Raw genomic sequence first — 22,275 nt, 5'->3', positions numbered from 1 at the left:
ACTTCAAATTACCAGACACATCTATTATGAAGTGTTGAAAGGAAAAAGAAAAACAAATAATAAAGTTACAAAATAAAGTTTATTTTATCAAAATTAAAACGGCTTCCTTCCCTCCACTTCAGAGTAACCTTGAGATGGAACAGTCTGAGGATTACATTGCTATAATCCCTTAGCAGTTAGTTCCACAGCAGGAGGTGCCTGCTACAGACAAAATTATAGGGTTAGGAATGTTCACAATTCAGTGACCCGATTGGCTGACTATTCCTTAGAGCTTTAGAATCAAATATTTATACATCTAAATGGGAGCAAAGAAAGGAAAATGGTTCATAAAGAGAGTCCCAGAGCATGTATTATTGAAATAACAGATGGAAATATTATATTTTTGAAACATTCTTTCTATAAAGAAGTCTTTTGAAGTGTGTTTTGGTAGGATAAGCTGAGCCAAAAGTGGAGCAGAGTGAGAGAAAAAAATAAGGTTTTATATTCAAATGTTTGGTGTCAGCAGAGTATAAAGTTAGCACTTCCCAAAAAAGGCATGTCCCAAAAAGCACTGCAGCACAATGTGTTTGCTCTACTTCACATAACAGTCCCAGAGGAGAAATATTTCAAAATACATTTTACCATCACTGCTCAGTTTGTGTGTGGACTCTCCCAAAACTTGACCTCTGACATCTTTGCAGAGGGTGTATGATCTCCCACCATTGAATTTTTTATGTTTCCTAAAATGACTGAAACCTAAGCTAAGACTCAGTCATTATCTTGAAAAAGCTGTTGGCTACCTCATACTTGCTGAGAGTTGGGTAAGAAGTATATTTAAATTGTAGGTTTTATGCCACATGGACAATAGTGATTGGTCATCTAGGCAGGGCTTACAGACTAAAAATGGAGACATGCAGAAAGCAAGAAAGTAGGCAGAAGGCCAGATGAAAAATTCATCACACTTTCTTTATTTTCCTGTACATGGGAGCCTGTACCCATGACAGAAGTAACAATTCAGAATTATTCTGTTGTCTTTCCAGAAAAAATATCCCATTACTAAGCAATCAATTTGAAGTGCTCCATGGCCAGTCCAATTTCTCCATCATTTAGCTCTGAGGACATGGTTCACGTATCCTGCTAGTCTCAGCTATTAGCTGGATCTGCCATATGATGATGTGATTTATTTCATGGCAACTGGTAGTCACTCTGGTTGAAAAAAGAAAAAGAATCCACAGGAACACAATGATTTTGATCTTGTATCCAGACAAGATTTATATCTGTGACAGAGATCTGAATGCAATTCCTACTTGAGTCATTCTTAGGGGAAACAAAAGGAAGACTAGCCTGGGAGAAGGACTACTGGCTGGGATGTAAGAAATGAAGGAATTGCTGGTTCTCTTTCCTTCAGTACCCTGTTAAGTCCAGGGTATTGATAGATTCACATCAGGTGATCTAGGTATTGATAAGAGTTTGGGGATGTGGTGTTTGTATACAGGCCCTCAGCACCAAACAATAGTCAGTTGGCAAAGGGCATAAATCCAGTAACCTATGGCCTCTGAAAATTCAGAATTGAGTAACCATATGGCAACTTCTAACTTCTGCCAAAAGAAAGAAACAAGAAAGAGAAAAAGAGACAGTAACTCACTTGCACCCACCAGTGAGGCCACCTCAGAGCAAAGCAAAAAAATGCTTTAGTGATGGCTTCTTGGGTGACAGCATCTGTTCAGGGAGTTGACTCAGAGAGCCTCAGAAGCTCAGGGTTCCAGCCAGGAGCAGAAAGGACTCTTGGCAGAGCTATTTCCTGTACCTCTTTTGATCATAAAGCTCAGTTTTGGAAAGGTTCTCACCAGTCTTGTGGTTTCCTGGTCGTGCGTCAGTACATTCTGGCTGAAACACTTCCCTTCCTTCAGGCCAGCCCCTCTGCCAATGGCTCCCAGTTCTATGGTTCACTCTCTTCAGCTTTGAACTAGACTCCAAGGACACTGCTGGCTGCAACATAAACCTTGAATGAGAGTTTGCAGCTGGGATGGTAGCCCTCCCCTCCTTGTGATGGGGATCCTAAAAAGAAAAAAATAAGGGTAAAACCAAAAGTCCATAGAAGCATAGAATTTTAGAATCAATGAGTAGTTAGCATACAATCTCTTTTCCAATATAGTATGCAATACAGTCACCTGGGCAACTGGTTAAAATACAGAGATTCTTACACCAACCTCAGACCTTCTAAATGAGAATCTTTAAGTAGAAAGTGGGAATCTGTGTTTTCAAGAATCTCCTTGGCAATTCTTACGTAGTCACTGTATAGTATAATTTACCAAGTTTTGTAAATTAGGAAACCTAGGTACAGAAACATTAATTAACTTTGTCATGGTAAAATAGGTGGCCTAAATCTCACGTTGTGCTCTTTCTATTGTACCACATTGTTCTCTACTCTTCTTTCTTGTGATTCTGTAATCGGGCTTGGGTCTCGTGCTTCCTAATCATGCACTCTTCCTGTGATGTATTTCTCTAAAAAATAACTCAGTCTGTTTATATAAGGTCACTTTCAAATCCCACTACCCTCAAACACAGGCCGTATTAGACAAATGTATAAGCTCAGAACAGCTATTAGAAATGGTAATGTTCTTATTCATCTGTTCCTGGTGAGAAGGTATATATGATGTGACCAGGGACACTGGCAGTTTGGATAGCTCACATATGCTCTCCCCCACAAACCAAAATAAAAAGGAATTCTTCAGACACTTTAGTAAGTGATAATTATATACAGTCATTCAAAGTTTTCAGGGTTATTTATAGAACAAAGTTTCTGCTGGATGGCTTGGGTATGCTACAAAGTAGAAATGGTTAAGCGGAAGACCAAAAGATTCTCCAGTGAAAATGGGTTATTTTTCTCTAGAAACTTAATGGTATTAGAAACTGTAAATTTTGCAATGGATCAGAACCATCATAAGCTGAAAGGAGCCCTAAGGATGATATATGTTTCATCATTCCCATGCTTATAGACCAGAGTGTGAACTGTGCCAGGACTCACAGACTAGCTCAGAGAAGTCATAATACCATGTGATTAAGTACTTCATGGTATATGCATAGAGGAAACTTTTAAAATAATGCAAGAATAAAATTGTGGTTGACACTGCAACTTTTGGAGTCAGATAGATCTGAATCAAAATCCCAGATCTACTACTCACCAGCTGTGTAGACTTGAGGAAGTTTTAAAATTTCTTTAAGTCTTAATTTCATCCTCTATAAAATGAAACCTGAGAGGGCTCTCAAGAACATTAAAGCATGAGAGTGGGAAGAATGTGTTGGGGAGGGGGTGATGGGTTTTGGAAGAAAACAACAGACAAAGCGAGAAATATAGGTAAACCAAAGTTATCCAAGGAGAAATACAAAGTTATCCAAGGAGTAACAAACTAAAAATATTTGTATGATAATTAACCTAAAATATTAATGTGAGTTTTGACACCAAATCCCATGAGTCCTGTGCCCACATTAGGATATGTAAAGATTGTCAAATATGGATAACATACACGTATTGTATAAGCCCCATGAAATTAGGGAGTTTTATATGTTTGTTCACTCCCATGCTTTCTGCTCAGTTATGGAATGAATGAATAGGTTGGTAGGATCTAAAAAGAGCCAAAGTCTTGATACCTCGACAAGAGAGGAGGTCAATTAATATGTAATGAATATATAAATACCTCTGAGCCTTCTGGGTGACTGCCTATCCTGTGTGCAGTTATGTGTGCCAAGTCTCTGCCATACAGCCAAGAAATGAAGGTTAGGTTCTGTTGTAAGAACAAAGTAGATTCCCTGTTGTGATGCTAAAATGTCTTAAACTCTGCTTCAATACCAATGAACTTCGGGAACACCTGCTTAGATAAAAGTTCTAATATTAGTAACAAATTGCTTAATACTTGATATTATCTCAAATCAGATGCCACATCAAGAAAGCCATAAGTTTTCCTGAACATTTCCAAAACATTGCTACAATATAATGGAGACTTGGTGAAAAGGTGTTGGAAGTAAACCATAATTTAATAAATCCTTCTTGTATTACAGATGAAGTCCAAAGCCATTAAACTGGCAGAAAAAAAAGTGAGGAGAGAAGAAGGGGGAGGTTAGTAGAAAGAAGGAAGGAATGAAAGAAGGAAAAAGGAAGGTAGACCAGCAAAGAGAGTATAGGATCATATACTTAAACAAAAATATAAGTAAACTAAAACTTGCAGTTATTTTTTAATGTATATTCCCTTAACATATCATTACCTTAAGTTAAATTAGTCACTATAAAATGAGTGAAAGTGTTGCGAAGAACAAGAGTAGTTCCCTCTTCACAGCTCATTGATATGTACCTAGTGCCTTGGTAGTGGAAGTGGTACAGCATGCTGGTTATGAGCTCAAACTTGGGGTCATGGAGATGAAGATTGGCTCTGCCTCTCACTAGTTCTGTGACTTCAAAGAAGCCACTTATGCTGACTGAGCCTCAGTTGTTTTTGTTTTTTTGTATAAGGGATATAAGAATATATACCTCATAGATTTGTATAAAGACAGTTTTGATAATAAATCCCAAAACATGGTACACAAGGCTCAACAAATGGTAACTACCATTTTCATCATCATCACTAATATTCTTGACATCTTGAAACATCTCAATATCTGAGATCCTGAAATCTCTGTTTTATTATTTAAAAATGTATTATGTGTGTTGGTATGGAAAATGGGGCTGCGAAATGTATTTATTGCTGGAGCTCTTGGGAGAAAGATCTAAAACGCTGTACCCCTGTGGCAGTTGAGATGACTATACTTAGCTTTTATATGTATCCTGTGCTCACTAACTGCATGCAAGTTTTTCTATCCTTTGTATTCGACCTTCTGGTTACACACAATAGATTTTACCTTTTGCTGATGAAGCAACTAAAGGAAAGAAAAATGAAATATTTGGCCTGGGATCATAAGATGAGCCATAATTATCTTAATTCCCCAAATCCCAGTCCTGCGTTTAGCCAAACAAACTGGAGTTACCATGGGGTAAAACAATGAGTCAACCACAGAGATATTTGGGACAATTTTAAGACAATCCAAATACACTTTGCATTTCTTAGTTTGTATTATACAAAAAAAAAAGTAAACTGAAACAGAGGAATGGAGAATACAAGGCTGTGTAGTAAAAATAGTAAGGAGTCTTTTAGATTCTACTGTAAAAACAAAGTAGATTTGATTCATGAGCTACAGGAAGATTATTCTGCCAAAAGAGAACCAAAAGAATGAGGTAAGTTTTAGAGAAAAAATGATTAACATAGTCTGTGTGGTTACTAAGGTTGTTGCATGGAGACTTAAAATATTTAAATGAAATAAGAAATTCTGAGAGGCCAGAGAGTAGAATAGAAGAACACAGAAATAAGAGTAAGGAGGCCTGGCTCTGTTCATCATGAATTGAACTGCTTTTTGGAGATCACATATTTGCTAAAATGGGGATATCTATCCTAACCCTAAAGAATGGTTATGAAGATATAAAAACAAAATACTAGTTTTTTAAAAACTAAAAATAATATGCACACTAGGTATTATTGAAACTTACTTATTAGGAAACATTGCTTATTTCATGTGACCACCCCTGTCTCCACCAGAAGAAACCCTGGAAAAAAATGTAGCCTTGAATCCCATTCTCCTTTACACATAAGTAGACATGTATTAAATACTAATTCTGGATATTGTAAAGGATTCAAAGACCTACAAAACATGAATTCTGCCCTTCAAAAATTTAGTTGGAGTATAAAACATAAAAGGTATATAATTACAGAAAGATAAATTATTTGATAAAGATAAATCATAGTTTGATAAATTGCTAAAAGATTTCCACAAAAGACTACCATAAAAATTTTTTCATGTTGATGAAAACTAAAATGGTTAAAGGGAGAAAAATAAAAGGAAGTTGAGTTTGTGATAAGACATGGAAGAATTAAATTGTTAAAATGAAAGTGTGTTTTTTTAATATCATAATGAAAAGTTAAACATTCATCCGATAGAAATTGAGGAAAGTCTAAAAAATATTTTAGTAAGAATGAATCTTTTGGAAGACTCATCTAGCACTGGTGGTTTGGATAAGGAATAAAAGCAAGGAGGCTCATTAGGAGACATTTGTGATAATTCGAATACAGGAACAAGTGCCTGAAATACAGTTATGGCTGTAGGAATTAAAATGAAACAAGTATATGAGAAATTTTTAGAGAGATTTCTTACAGAAACAGTCTACAAAATCTGACATTTGATTCAGTGAATAAAGTAAAAATCAGGATACAAATCAGACAAAAGAGACTATGGTTTTAAGCGTCAGTTCAGAAAAACATGGTCCTACCTATAGATATAGAATGTCACAAGGAGAATGTTTTGCTATTATAACATTTAAGAATAAAATTTTCAGCACAATACTTGGGGAGTAGTAATAGCTCTAAAAATTACTACTGTCAGATATACTTAGAGATGTCTCAGTAAATCAAGGGTAGGTTAGAGAAAATCAGAGACCTGGCAACACAAATTCCAATAGTCTGCAAATATGCTATCTACCTTGTGGACTGGGCATTATCCACTGTGACATAAGCAGACATATCAAGTTTACATGGCCTTAGAAAAATGAATAGTTAAATTTGCTTAGGTGTTATCAAAGCCTAAGTGTTGTAGTGTCTTTCAGAGCATGTGGGATGTGTATCAATAGATTATCTCTTCTTACAGTACATTCTAAGAATGATGATGTATTCTCCCAATAATACACAACAAAAACTTGAATAATTGTGGTCAGCAGAATAATAGTTCCCCAAAGATGTCTATTTCCTAACCCCTGGGACCTTGAATATGCTACTTTACATTGTAAAAGGGTCTGCAAAGATGATAAATGTAAGGATCTTGTGATGGAAGATGACACTGGATTATCCAGTTGAGCTTACTATAATCACAGGTCCTTTTAAGTGAAAGAAGACAAGAAAGTCAGAGTTAGAGAGAGATTTGAAAATGCTATGCCTCTTAATTTGACGATTAAAAAAGTGGCTATGAGCCAAGGAACGCAGGCAACCTGTAAAAGCAAATAAACAGATTCTCTCTCCCTAGAACCCCTAAAAGATAGGCAGCCCTTTCAACACTTTAATATGAGTCCAGTAGGACTTTGCAGGACTTCTGACCTACAGAATTCTAAGGTAATAAATTTGTATTCTTCAAAGCCTCACTTGCTACAGAAAAAATAGGAAATTCACACAATAATATTACGTATATTTGTTGAATAATACATGTTAATTGTTGAAAATTAAAAGTCTATAAAAATAATATTTTTAACAATACAATGACCAAATTTACTTATCTGGCACTGACAGAATAACATGTACCTGATTTGTCTTCTTATAAGCAACTAGAAACTCGACAAAATGTGAGAAACAACTCTTTTCAGATATATGACTATATTCTCTACAAGAGAGTAGGAAAATGAAGTGAGCTCTACAATCCCCCAGCTGTCTCCCTGAAAACACTTTTGAGACCACATTTGAAATTCCAGCCATCCAGAGGGAAGAGACTTTTTAGAACATCTGTACCATACAACAGAGACTCAAGAAATATTGTACCTTAGTTGCAGGACTAAACTAGCTCCAGAAGACAGGCAACTCTAGACCTGCACTGAGAAAGTTTAAAAATAAGCCTGAAAAAATTAAATGAAATCTCGATTTATCTAGCTGGCACTCAAAACAAGAGTTAACACTCTTCAAATGGAAGGAAACAAAATACACAGACTCTTCAATGTAATATTCACAGTGTTTCAGCAACCAATCAAAAAATACTAAATATGCAATAGGCCAGGAATTATGACCATAACCAAAATAAAAATGAATGATAGAAACAGATGCAGAAATGATAGAGATGGTAGAATCAGTATACAAGGATATTCAAACATCTATAATAAATAGGGTCATGAAGTTAGTAAAGCACGAACATAAGAACAAGAGAAATCAAAACTAAAGAGAGAAATTGAACTTCTAAAACTGAAGTTCATGTCAACTTCACTAGACGGGAATAGCAGCCAATTAGACATTACAGAATAAAAGATCAATGAATTTGAAGACATAGCAAGAGAAACTATCCAAACTATAGCACACAGAAAAAAAAAATGGTAAAGAAAAAGATAAGACTCAGTGACTGTGGAGCAATATCACATAGTTTAACATACATGTAAATGGATGCCCAGGAGAAAAACTATTTGAAGAGGTAAAATCAGAAGTCTCCCAATTTGATGAAAACTATAACCCATGTATCCAAAATGCCCATGCATTCAAGAAGCAAAATAAAAGCAAAAAGAACCATAGGAAGTCCTATCATTATCAAATTACTGAAAATCTGTAATAAAAAGAAAATATTAAAAGCAGCCAGAAATAAAAAGACACATTAAATTCAGGGAAACAAATATAAGAATGATTAGGCCTGGCGCGGTGGCTCAAGCCTGTAATCCCAGCACTTTGGGAGGCCGAGACGGGCGGATCACGAGGTCAGGAGATCGAGACCATCCTGGCTAACACGGTGAAACCCCGGCTCTACTAAAAAATACAAAAAACTAGCCGGGCGAGGTGGCGGGCGCCTGTAGTCCCAGCTACTAGGGAGGCTGAGGCAGGAGAATGGCGTAAACCCGGGAGGCGGAGCTTGCAGTGAGCTGAGATCCGGCCACTGCACTCCAGCCTGGGCGACAGAGCGAGACTCCGTCTCAAAACAAAAACAAAACAAACAAACAAAAAAGAATGATTAATGACTTCTCAGAAATAAAAAAGCAAGAATACAATGAAATAGCGCCTTTAAAGTGCTGGATACAAAAAGTGTCAACCTAGAAGCTAATATACAGAAAAAATAACCTTCAAACATGGAGATGACCTAAAAGTATTTAAATACAAACAAGAACTGATATAATCTGTCACTAGAAAACATACATTAAGAGAAATGTCATGGAAGTTCTTCAGGGCCAAAGGAATATCAGATGGAAACTTGGATTTATAACAAAAATGAAAAGCCCTGAAAATGGCATATGTGGATAAATAGGATAAATTTTTATTTAACTGTAATTTACTTTACTTTTTAAAATCTACTGTTTAGAACAGTAACAACAATATATTGAAGGCTAATTTGTGTAAAAATATAATCTATGACAATATTAGCACAATTATGACAATTTTATGGAAATAAAATTATATGGTAGTAAGAGTCTTACATTATACATGAAGTAGTATATTATTTGAAGGCAGACTTAAAGAAGGTAAAGGTGCTTATTATAAAACTTGAGTAGTCACTACAAAAAAAGACCACATTGACAATAAACAAAAAAAGGAAATAGAATATTTAAATATACTCCATTAAGACCAAAAAAGCCATGAAAATGGTAAACATATATAAGCAGGAAAAATGAAGAAATATTTAGGATAGTAAACAAACATGATGAAAGGATTAAACTTAACTGTACTGATAATTACACTCAATGTAAATGACCTAAACATCTCAATTAAAGGCAGAGATTGTCACATTGGATAAAAAAGCAAAACATAACTCTATGTTGTCTAAAAGAAATACACTTTAAACTTAAGAACATACAGAGGTTAAAAGTGAAAGAATAGAAAAAGATACCACAGAAACACTAAAAAGAAATCTTATATGGCTATATTAATATTGGGCAAAATATAGTTCAGAACAAGGAATACTATCAGGAATAACAAGGCCATTTCATAATGATAAAAGAGCCAATTCATCAAAAAGATGTAACAATCCTAAATGTGTATGCACTTTATAATACAGCTTCAAAAATACATAAAATAAAAACTAATAAAAATGAAAGGAGAAACAGAAAAGCCCACAATTATAGTTGGATGTAAAAACACATCTCTCCTAGTAATAAAACAGGTTGATAGAAAATTAGTCTAGAAAACTTGAACACTATCAACCAATGTGACACCTAATTGACATATACCAACAATGGCAGGATAGACTTTTTTTTACATGCAAATTGGACATTTACCAAGATAGACCATATGCTGAGACATAAAACAAGTCTAAACAAGTTGAATGGATTGAAATCATATGTCATATGCCCTCGGACCTCAACAAATTTAAATAAGAAACTAATAACACAAAGATGTATGAAAAATCTCCATATTCTTAGAAATTAAACATACTTCTCAATAACCCATGAATGAAAGAAAAACATTTAAAGGCAAATAAGATAATTCAAGTTGTTTGAAAAATGAAAACACAACATATCAAAATTTATGGGATACAGCTAAGTGATTGCCTGAAGATAAATGTACAGTTTTAATGCTTATGTTAGAAAATAATATGTAATGTCAGTGATCTAAGTTTTCCTTCAAAGAAGCTAGAAATCAATTAGACTATTAAGCATAAAATAGAAAAAAGAAAATAATAAAGGCAAGAGCAAAACTCAATGGAATAGAGAAGAAAAAAAGGAGAGAAAAACCAAGTATCTAAAAGATACTTATTTTTAAAAGATCAATAAAATATAGATATCTGGCTAGATTGACCAAGAAGACAAACTTTTTAAACCATAACAGAGAAAAAACAATACATTTGACTTTATAAAAAAAAATTTTTTTAACTCGCCAAAAGAGAAAATTAGGATATTAAAATGCAATCCATAGACAGGGATATGGAGGGATATCTGTAATATATATATTTGATAAAAGGCTTGTATCCAAAATATATACATATAAAATTTTTGCAACTCTTTAATGAGAAAAGAAGCAACCCAATTTTTTGAAAATGGGCAAAAGATTTGACTAATTTCTTGCAAAAGAAAATGTATAAATGGTAAATTAATGGGCGGAAAGATGATCCACATAATCTGCAATCAAGGAAATACAAAAAGCAAGTCCACAGTGAGATATTACTAGACAGGCATTTAGAATGGCTAAAAATACTTAAACTGTCAATATTCATTGTTGTTATGAATAAAAAGTAAGGGAAATTTTTATATGTTGATAATGAAAGTGTAAAAGGTATACACCATTTTGGAAAAGAGTTTAGCAATTTGTGTCACAATACGCTTACTGTTTGGCTCAGTGATTTCATTTATTGGTATTTACCCATGAAAACTGAAAACATATATTCACAAAAAAAAATCTGTATACAAATGCTCATAACGGCTTTGTTCATGATGGTCCCAAACTGGAAACAACCTAAAGTTCCATTAACAGATAAATGGCTAAACAAATTACAAATGCTGCTTAGCCAAATGAAACAAACAAACAAACAAAACAAAACAAAACAAAAGAGAAAGAAAGAAAGCAATGAACTGCTGACATATGCAACAGCAAGGATAAGTTTCAACAATATTAGGTTGACTGAAGAAAGTTAAAAACAAAACAGTACATACTGTTTTATTGTATGTGCATTCCATTATACTGTTACACATTGCATTATATGACATCTAGAATAGGCAAGACTGATACAGTGACAGAAAGAAGGTCAGTAGGTACTTTGCTGAGTAAAGGGAGGGATGCTGACGGCAAATGGGCATAAGGGAAATTTTGGGGGTGATGAAAATATTCTATATCAATTCAAGTGATTGTTATATGAGTTTATATGTTTGCCAATACGTATTAATTGTTCACCTAATATATATGCATTTTATTGTAGGTAATTTATATTTCAATAATGTTGATTTTAAAGAAAAATCTATTTAAAAATCTATAAATCTGTCATCCAATTTTGTTATAATTATTTCTAATTTTTTCAAACTTCTAATTCATATTCAAGATTCTATTCTATGTACCATTTGATACCTGTTTCTCTACCTGTACCATTTATAAGCACTTGATGCATATCATCCATAATTATTTACAGACATTTGCTAACTTAATGATCCCTATGATCCTTTATTATTTTAATAAAAATTTGTCTTATAGTTTGGTATTTAGATGTTCAGTTTCTCATTTTTAGAAATAATACTCCAGTCATCACCTCTACACATAAAGCTTTGTCCACATTTCTATCAGTTCCTTGTGAAAGATTTCTAGAAAAGCAATACTGGCTTAGGTTGAAGGATCCAGGAAGAAGATATTTATATGTGGCCCCTACTTTTCTGGAATTTTACTTATAAAAATTCTGCTTACAAGGTGAACCACAATGACAAACCAAGACTATGATTCTTATTTCAAGATGATTTGCTTGGAAGATACATTTTAATTAATTAGCCCATTAAAAATTGGGGCAAGATGGCTGGGCACAGTGGCTCACAACTGTAATCCAAGCACTTTGCATCATTGTCTGATGCAAAGTTTGCAAATATTTTCTACTATTCTGTAGGCTGTCTGTTTAGTCTGTTGATAGTATCTTTTGCTATACAGAAACTCTTTAGTTTAGTTAGGTCCCACTGTCAATTTTTGTTTTTGTTATAATTGTTTTTGTAGTTTTCATCATGAAATCTCTGCCAGGGCCTATGTCCAGAATAGTAATTCCTACATTTTCTTCCAGGGTTTATAGGTTTTAGGTTTTACTTTTAAGTCTTTAATTTATCTTGAGTGAGTTCTGTACGTAGTAAAACAAGGGTGTCCAGTTTCAATCTCCTGCATATGGCTAGCCAGTTATCCCAACACCCATAATTGAATGAGGAGTCCTTTCCCATTTCTTGTTATTGTCACCTTTGTCAAAGATCAGATGGCTGTATTATAGATGTGCAGCTTTATTTCTGGGTTCTCTAAGCTGTTCCACTTGTCTATGTGTCTGTTTTTGTACCAGTACCATGCTGTTTTGGTTACCATAGTCTTGCAGTTTAGTTTGCAGTCAGGCAGTGTGATGCCTCCAGCTTTATTCTTTTCACTTAGGGTTGCTTTGGCTATTCAGGCTTCATTTTGATTCCATATGAATTTTTGAATAGTTTTTTCTAATTCTGTGGCAAATGTTTTTGGTAGCTGGATAAGAATAGCATTAAATGTGTAGATTGCTTTGGGCAGTATGCCCATTTTAACATTATTGACTCTTCCTATCCATGAGCATGGAATGTTTTTCCATTTGTTTGTGTCATCTCTGATTTCTTTCAGCAGGTTTTTTTTTTTTTTTTTTTTTTTTTGAGACAGAGTCACACTCTATCTCCCAGGCTGGAGTTCAGTGATGCCATTTCGGCTCACTGCAAGCTCTGCCTCCCAGGGTCACGCCATTCTCCTGCCTCAGCCTCCTGAGTAACTGGGACTACAGGCACCCACCACCACGCCTGGCTCATTTTTTTTTTGTATTTTTCGTAGAGATGGGGTTTCACTGTGTGAGCCAGGATGATCTCAATCTCCTAACCTCGTGATCCGCCCGCCTTGGCCTCCCAAAGTGCTGGGATTACAGGCGTGAGCCACCGTGCCCAGCCTCAGCAGTTTTTAAATTCTCATTATGGAGATCTTTCACTTCCCTTGTTAACTGTATTCCAAGGTATTTTATTACTTTTGTGGCCACTGGAATGGGATTGCATTCTTGATTTAGTTCTCAGCTTGGACACTGTTGATGTATAGAAATGCTAATGATTTTTGTACATTGATTTTGTATTCTGAAACTTTGCTAAAGTTGTTTATCAGATCTAGAAGCTTTTGGGCAGAAATTATCAAGTTTCCTAGGTATAAAATCATATCATCTGCAAAGACAGTTTGACTTCTCTTCCTGTTTGGTTGCCTTTTATTTGTATCTCTTGCCTGATTGCTCTGGTTAGGATTTCCAGAACTATGTCAAGTAAGAGTGGGCATCTTTGTCTTCTTCAGATTCTCAAAGGGAATGCTTCTAGCTTTTGCCCTATCAGTATGATGTTGGTTGTAGGCTTGTCATAGATGGCTGTTACTATTTTGACATATGTATCTTCAATGCTTAGTTTGTTGAGGGTTTTGAACATAAAGAGATGTTGAATTTTATTTAAATTCAACATTCTATTGAGATGATCATGTGGTTTTTCTTTTTAGCTGTTTATGTGATGAATCACATTTATTAATTTACATATGTTGACCCAACCTTGCATCCCAGGAATGAAGTCTACTTGATCATGGTGGATTAGCTTTTTGATATGCTGCTGGATGTGGTTTGCTAGTATTTTGTTGAGAATTTTTGCATCTACATTCATCAGGGATATGGGCCTGAAGTTTTTTTTTTTGTGTTGTGTCTCTGCCAGGTTGTGGTGTCAGAATGATGCTGGCTTCATAGAATGAGATAGGGAGGAGTCTATCCTACTCCAATTTTTGAAATAGTTTCAGTGGGATTGGTATCAGCTCTTCTTTATACATCTAATACAATTCATCTATGAATCTATCTGGTCAGGGACTCTTTCTGGTTGGTAGGTTTTTTATCATGATTTAATTTCTGAACTCTATTGATCTGTCCAGGGTTTCAATTTCTTCTTGGTTCAATCTTGGGAGGTTGTATGTGTCCAGGAATTTATCTGTTTCTTCTAGGTTTTCTAGTTTGTGTGCACAGAGATGTTCACAGTAGTCTCTGAGGGTTTTTTGTATTTCTGTAGGATCAGTGGGATTGTCCCCTTTGTCGCTTCTGATTGTGTTTCTCTGTATCTTCTTTTCTTCTCTTTGTCTACTTAGAGATCTGTCAATCTTATTTATTCTTTCAAATAATCGGTTTTTTGTTTCATTATCTTTTGTACGTCTTCTTACATCTCAATTTCATTCAGCTCTGATTTTGGTTATTTCTTGTCTTCTGCTAGTTTAGGAGTTGGTTTGCTCTTGTTTCTCTAGTTCTTTTAGGTGTGGTGTTAGGTTGTTAACTTGAGATCTTTCCAACTTTTTGATATGGGTATTTAGTGGTATAAACTTTCCTCTTAACACTGCATTAGCTGTGTCCCAGAGATTCTAACTAATGTTGAATCTTTGTTTTTATTAGTTTCAAATAATTTATTGATTTCTGCCTGTCTCCTTCTTTATTCAAAAGTCATTCAGGAGCAGATGTTTAACTTCCATATGATTTTGAGAGATCTTGTTGGTATTGATTTTAATTGTTATTATGATTTAATAATAATCATAATAAAATGTGATTTTATTATGTGGTTTTACACATATTATTTTATATTATTTTACACTGTGGTCTGAGAGTATGGCTGGTATGATCTGGGTTTTTAAAAAGTTTTTTGAGAATGGCTTTATGGCTGACCATGTGGTCAATTTTAGAGTATGTGTCATGTACAGATGAGAAGGATGTATGTTCTGTTGTTTTGGTCTGGAGAGTTCCGTAGATGTCTATTAGGTCCATGTGGTTAAGTGTCAAGTACAGATCTCAAATATTTTTGTTCATTTTCTGCATCAATGATCTGTCTAATACTGTCAGTGGAGTGTTGAAGTTCCCCCACCATTATTGGGTGGTTATGTAAGTCTCTTCATGGGTCTCTAAAGGTTTTTTTTTAATGAATCTGGCTGCTCCAGTATTGGGTTCATATATATTTAGGAAACTTAAGTCTTCTTGTTGAATTGAATCCGTTAGGTAATGCCCTTCTTTGTCCTTTTTGATCATTATTCATTTACTGTGTGTTTTGACTAAAATAACAATAGCAACCTTTGCATTTTTTTGTTTTCTGTATGCTTGGTAGATCTTTCTCCATCCCTTTACTTTGAGCCTATGGGGGTCATAGCTTGTGAGATGGGTCTCTCGAAGACAGCATACAGTTTATCTTGCTTCTTTATCCAATTTGCCACTCTGTGCCTTTTAAGTGGTGTTTAACCTGTTAATGTTCAAGATTAATATGGATATGTGTACATTTGATTCTGTCATCACATTGTTAGCTGGTTGTTATATAGACTTGATTGTGTAATTGCTTTATAGTGTCAATGGTCAATGTGCTTATGCGTGTTTTCGTGGTGGTCACTAACAGTCTTTTGTTTCCATGTTTAGCATTCCCTTAAGGATGTCTTGTAAGGCTGGTCTGATGGTAATAAATTCCCTTTGCATTTGCTTGTCTGAACAGGATTTTATTTATCCTTTGATTATGAAGCTTAGTTTGGCTGGATATTAAATTCTCAGTTGGAATTTGTTTTATTTAATGAGGCTGAATATAGGCCTCCAATGTCTTCTGACTTCCACAGTTTCTGCTAAAAGGTCCACTGTTAGCCTAATGGTGTTCTCTTTGTAGGTGACCTGTCCATTCTCTCTAGCTGTGTTTAATATTTTTTCTTTCATGTTGATCTTGGAGAATCTGATGACTATGTGTCTTGAGGATGGTCATCTTCTACAGTATCTCACAGGAATTCTCTACATATCTTGAATTTGAATATCATTCTCTCTAGCGAGGCTGGGAAAGTTTTCATGGAAAACATCCTCAAACATGCTTTCTAAGTTGCTTCCTGTGTATCCCTCTCTTTCAGGGATACCAATGACTCATAGGTGTAGTCTCTTTATATAATTCCATATTTCTCTGAGGTTTTGTTCATTTTTTAAATTATTTTTTCTTTATTTATTTTATTTATTTATTTTTGAGATGGCATCTCGCTGTCTCCCAGGCTGGAGTGCAGTGGCTGGATTTCAGCTCACTGCAAGCTCTGCCTCCCAGGTTCACACCATTCTCCTGCCTCAGCCTCCTGAGTAGCTGGGACTACAGGCACCCACCACCATGCCCGGCTAATTTTTTGTATTTTTAGTAGAGACAGGGTTTCACCGTGTTAGCCAGGATGGTCTCGATCACCTGACCGCATGATCTGCCCAGCTTGGACTCCCAAAGTGCTGGGATTATAGGCTTGAGCCACCACGCCCGGCCTTTTTTCATTTTTATATGACTGAGTTGATTGGAGGATCCAGTCTTCAAGCTCTGAGATTCTTTCCTCAGCTTGTTGTATTCTACTATTAATATTTCAGAATGTATTATAAAATACTTGTGTGAGTTTTTCAGCTCTATTCAATTAGTTTGGTTCTTTCTTAAAATTGCTATTTTGTCTTTCAGTTCTTGAATAGTTTTACTGGATTCCTTAGATTCCTTGGATTGGGTTTCAACTTTCTCCTGAATCTCAACAAGCTTCAATGCCATCCAGACTTTGAATTCTATATAAGCCTATTCAGCTATTTAAATCAGGTTAAGAACCATTGCTGGGGAGCTAGTGCAGTCATGTGGAGGTTAGAAGACATTCTGACTTTTAGAGTTACCAGAGTTTTTACGTTGATTCTTTCTTATCTCCGTGGGCTGATATTCCTTTAATCTTTGTGTTGCTTTCTTTTCAATAGGGCTTTTTGCTTTTGTATTCTCTGATGCCCTTGAGGGTTTGACTGTGGTTTTAAGCTGGGTTTTGTCAACTGGCTTCATTTCTGAATGATTTCAAGGGGCCAAGGCTCAGCTCAGCACTTCTGGGCTGCATGCTCTATACCTGGGGGCCTGGGATCAGGCCCACAGCATTTTTTCTCAGACTCCTCAAAGTTAAACACCTGCTGTGCTGGAGGGGCTGAGGTGTTCCCTGTCCACTGGCAATAGCACTCCAATGGGGAGTGTCAGACAAAGCACTTAAGGCAGTGGCACCAGGGTCCATGCCAGCAAAGCATCATGGGAGGCTACAGGCAAGCGTGTTATGGCAAATCAGTGGAGTACAGCTGCAAGCAGGTGCATGCTGGCAGGGGCCCATCTTCAAAAGCTCTGAAGATTAGGCAGGGTCGTTTCACTATGGCAGTGGCCACCAGGAAACACCCTGTTTGGGAATCTGAAGCTTCATTGCAAACAAGTTCAGCCAGGCAGGAAGTCTGGGAAAGGCTGGTGGCAGACAGGAGAATCCTCAGATCAGATTGGCCTTGTCCCACAGGCAAAATATCCCTGTTCTATACAGGTCCAACAGTCAACAAAGACCAAAGCCTCCTAGAGGAACATGGCAAGCCTTGAGGAGTAGGCATCTCTGGCCATGCTCCATTGCAGCCATTCCCATGCCAAACCCTGTGGGTTCCATGCAGGCTGTAATCCCATCCCTGCTAACTCTCCAAGCCATTCTCTCTGCCAGCTTAAATGTCCATGGGGGTTGCCGGCAGGTCTCCTGCACCCAGGATTCTGGAAGTCCATGGAAAGAGTGGTCCACTGCATACCTATTTAACTCACCCTCCCTCAGGAGCCATTTGGGGGCAGTAACAAATACTGGAGCTCACTATTTTTTATTTACATATGTTATAGGTATATTTGTTATATTCTCCAAAGTCACCCCAAGAGACATAAGGAAATAATGAAGAGTATCATGGCAAACAATAGAACAGAACAAATAACCAAAGAAGTTGAAGGAGAGTGAAAACTTAAGGTCTTACAATTCATAAACCATTTAGATATTAAGTCCACAAATTCTTGAAAGGCATATTGTAAATAGTAGGCTAAATTCATGATTAATAAAAACTATTTAACAGGATTACATTTTCTATGCTAAAGTTTTATATTAAAATCATCTTAGTGCCTCCTCCATCCTGAATAGGTAAGGCTGAGAACACCGTAACGTGAGTATCTCCAAAGGAGGGCATTTTCTGATCAGGATAACACTTTCCATAGATTCCCTGATTATGATAGTAGTAAAAATTCTAGATGATTCTTTATTATTTTTTGTTTAATGAAATCAAAAGTTAACATACTTTCTTATTCTAAGATGCCATTGACTGTCATGTGCACTATTAATAACAACTTTGGGTACAATAAATAAACAAACATTAAACATTCACATTGAATTTAAGACTCATTCCAGTTATGGAAAAATAAACTATGGGCAAAGTACATTTTATCGTTGAGGACACTGTACTTTTAAAATAGCTGATCTGATTTCAAAGAGTTCGCTATTTAGTAATTTTGAGGCAGTAAATATCAAAGTATTGGATCTTTTTTGCTCTCATTTGCTTGACTTCAAAATGAGACTATTCTCTGCCTTTCTGAAAGTAGAGAAAGAAAAGGGCTAAAGGAGGACAGGGCAGAACAGATAATATTTGAGGAACAATTCTAGCTCTAAAGCTCTTAGGTTACAGTTCCATGTTTCTCAATAACAATAAAATTATTGAAAGGGAACAGATGCTCATTTGATTAGTTCATACAAACACTTGTTTTAACTTTCATTCTCATCTGAATCTATTTGCAGTTATCAGAGAATTTCTACCTCTGTAACCCATGATTTTGAAAGGGACTTTAAAAGTTGATGATTTTAGGAGTTGATGAGTCATTCTTTCTTCATAAAATCTTTGACGACAAGCTCCAATAGCTAAAGTAGACACAGCTTCCAATGAGCAGGACAGCAGCTCTACTTCTAATAAGTTAATCCAATGGTTTTTGTCATGAGCAAAACAAGAAATCATGTTTTTAATAATACTAAAAGGTCGCTGCATCTTGTTAACATCTGGAGTTCAATCACTTCTGTGCTAAAAACCGGGGAATGCTTCAGCAGGGCATAAATCTTGCCCCTTATTGTACATACGATCCAGATGCCGGAGGAGAATTAACGTTTGTTTGTAACACATCTGGTGTCGGCAGCTTTGAGTAAGCTCTAATAGAAAGAGTGTGGAACTAACGCAGCATTACACCTTCACTCAGGCCAGGAGTTCTAGACTGAAGGTAAAAGCCTTCAGGTGTCCCTTGGGGTTTAGCAATAAACTGCACTAATCAGCACTGGCATTGTGTTAAGTGCAGGGTGTTTTGAATTTTCCACATCAGTTTTGCAGCCCTGTAATTCTACATTCCAACTGTCTGCTTTTGACAACTTTGTAGATTTGCCACCATCTTAAGCTCCAAATGAAAGAAAGGCCCAGATTCACTGTCAGAGTTCAGACTATCCCATAAAATGGAGGAGGACACATGATCACTACCAGAGCAGTAGTGAGCAAATAATAACAAGACTGGCCTTATCTGTAGATATAAAAAGTGACTTGGTATCCTATCCATGAAAAGCAATAGATGAAGTAGAAAGAGTGCAGAATTTCAATTGGGACATCTAAGCTCAAGTCCTATCTCTGGTACGTGTGCAGAAGTCCAAAATTAACTGGGTCATGTTTTCTCACAAGGGATGTGTAAGAACCAAATCAGATGATGACTTTTGTAACAAAAGGATCAGGTCCAAATTTCCTGGAATAGTATTTTAATTAACTTTGTAATATAACCCTCCTTCCTAATCTTTGTTATCGTCAGCATATTCTGGGTTTTAAACTATAACAAATACCTTGCACCTTAAAAACCTGCCACATAATTTGATGTTTTACAGTCTTTGTCCATGTTGTTCCTATTGGTTATAATGTTTTCTTCAATCCATTATTACTTTCTGGACACTTTGCACTAAGATTCCTTCTTTATAAAGCACTTGTGCATGTCTCTAGCATAGTAGTACTTTTCATGGAGTATCATATATCGCCCATTGTTTTCTATGCCTTTCTCCTTGGCTGGACTGTGATCCTACTTCATGATATCTGTGAAAGAAAAGGTGGTAACTATTAGAGGCACTGAATAATAAAGTCTTTTTTTTTTTTTTTTTTTTTTTTGAGCTAGTGTCTCGCTCTGTCACCCAGGCTGGAGTGCAGTGGCATCATCTCAACTCGCTGCAATCTCCCCTTCTCACGTTCAAGTGATTCTCCTGTCTGAGCCTCCTGAATAACTGGGATTACAGGTGTGTGCCACAATGCCTGGCTAATTTATTTATTCATTTATTAGTAGAGATGAGGGTTTACCATGTTGGCCAAGCTGGTCTCGAACTCCTGACCTCAAGAGAGCCACCCGCCCCAGCCTCCAAAAGTGCTGGGATTACAAGCATGAGCCACCACGCCCAGCCCATTTAATAATAAAGTCTTAAGGATACATTTCATGTTGTTGCAGATAGCCTCCAATTAAATCACACTTCTATGAGAAAGTTATTTGTGATGGTCAAATGATATGGCAGCAAATGCTACTGGGTAATTGGGGGATTTTATAGTAGCATTTAAAAGAGCACCTAGCTCACTGTAAATGTGTTTTTATGATGGTGTTATGCTCTGTCAGGGGTCAGGCTCTGAAATCAGAGAAGTAAGATACTCCCACCAGCAGAGGCATATAGGAACCAAGATCATCTGAACCAAGGACAGATTCATGTGTCCTAATTCACACTGTCTGGCTCATGTGTTCATTGAGGAAAATGGTGGGTAAAATCTTCCGCCCTGTTCAAAGTGTTCTTCATTTTAAGTTCGCACAGCATGTATGGTTGGCTGAGTTAAATATGCATATGACATGGTTCCACTAATCACATGTTTTAAATTTGGTTTTTGTAACTGTAACTGGAAACCCAGAAGAGGCTACTTTCCAATTTAGACTTGAAAACTGCCACAGCACCAAATGAATCATATAGAATAAAATTATAAGACATGAACATTGGAAGAAAAAATGCAGAGTACAAAAGTAAGATTTAAAAAGGTATTAATGTCTCAAAGAGACTGATTTCTAGTACTAATATGATTCTAATAACTTCACTTTGTTTTTGGAGAACGCTTGTATATTTCTCAGTACTTTCATATGTTTTTCATTCATTTGTCTTCCCTGCCTACCTGTGGAATAATGGGCAAGACCACACTTAGGGTGGAAGGAAAAGCAAAGAATGGATACATTGATCTAAAAATAGCCACATAAGTTATATCAGTTTTCCAGTAGAAAGTTTTCTAGCTTATAAAGACATTATGGAAAAGAGCTTGGATTGAAGAAGACATGTTTAATTCAGGTATGAAGAATAAATAACTAGTAGAAGATAAAACTAATGAAGTGGTGAAACACACACACACCCAAGGCTGACAGAATTCACAACCAACAGATCTTCACTGTAAGAAATATAAAAGAACATGTTCTAGACTGAAAGAAAATAATAAAAGTTGAAAGTGCAAGAAGCAATGGACATCTTTGTGAAAGGTAAATATGTAGATAAATATAAAGTACTGACTGTTTAAAGCAAGAACAATTGCAGTATTTTATGGGGATTATCACATGCAGAAGCATACGACAATAGCAAAAATGGCAAAGGTGGAGTAGAGGGTAATAGATGTGTACTGTTCTAGATGTTTTACATTGTTGGAAAAGCCAAAAAGGTATTAAGATAGACCATCATAAGTTAGCATGTGTCTTATAATTTTTAGTGTATCCACTAAAACAATTATATTAAAAAGCATAACAAAAGCCTACCAGAGGAGAAAAAATGAAATATAAAAAGCAAGTAGAATTATTACAAAGCAAGTATAATAAAGAAACAAAAACAAGGAAAAATAGAAAACAAATAGCAATATGGGAGACTAAACCCAACTACATCAGTAATTGCATTTTACGTAAATGGATGAAACACTTCAGTTAACAAGATTTTCAGCTCACAT

General features: G+C 35.8%; 1 long non-coding RNA gene across 1 annotated transcript in view; it reads right to left on the bottom strand.

The window, feature by feature from the left end:
- Positions 1–924: 924 nt before the first annotated feature.
- LOC126950522 (uncharacterized) overlaps positions 925–22,275 on the bottom strand; it is a 28,892-nt gene continuing 7,541 nt past the window's right edge. Inside the window, exon 2 of the long non-coding RNA XR_007724187.1 lies at positions 925–2,037. This is a non-coding gene — a long non-coding RNA (uncharacterized LOC126950522). The remainder of the gene's footprint in view (positions 2,038–22,275) is intronic.

Source organism: Macaca thibetana, chromosome 1 (assembly GCF_024542745.1).
Source record: "Macaca thibetana thibetana isolate TM-01 chromosome 1, ASM2454274v1, whole genome shotgun sequence".
NCBI classification, from domain to species: domain Eukaryota; kingdom Metazoa; phylum Chordata; class Mammalia; order Primates; family Cercopithecidae; genus Macaca; species Macaca thibetana.
Note: the sequence above shows the minus strand (reverse complement) of the source record. Positions and strands in the feature narration are given on the sequence as shown.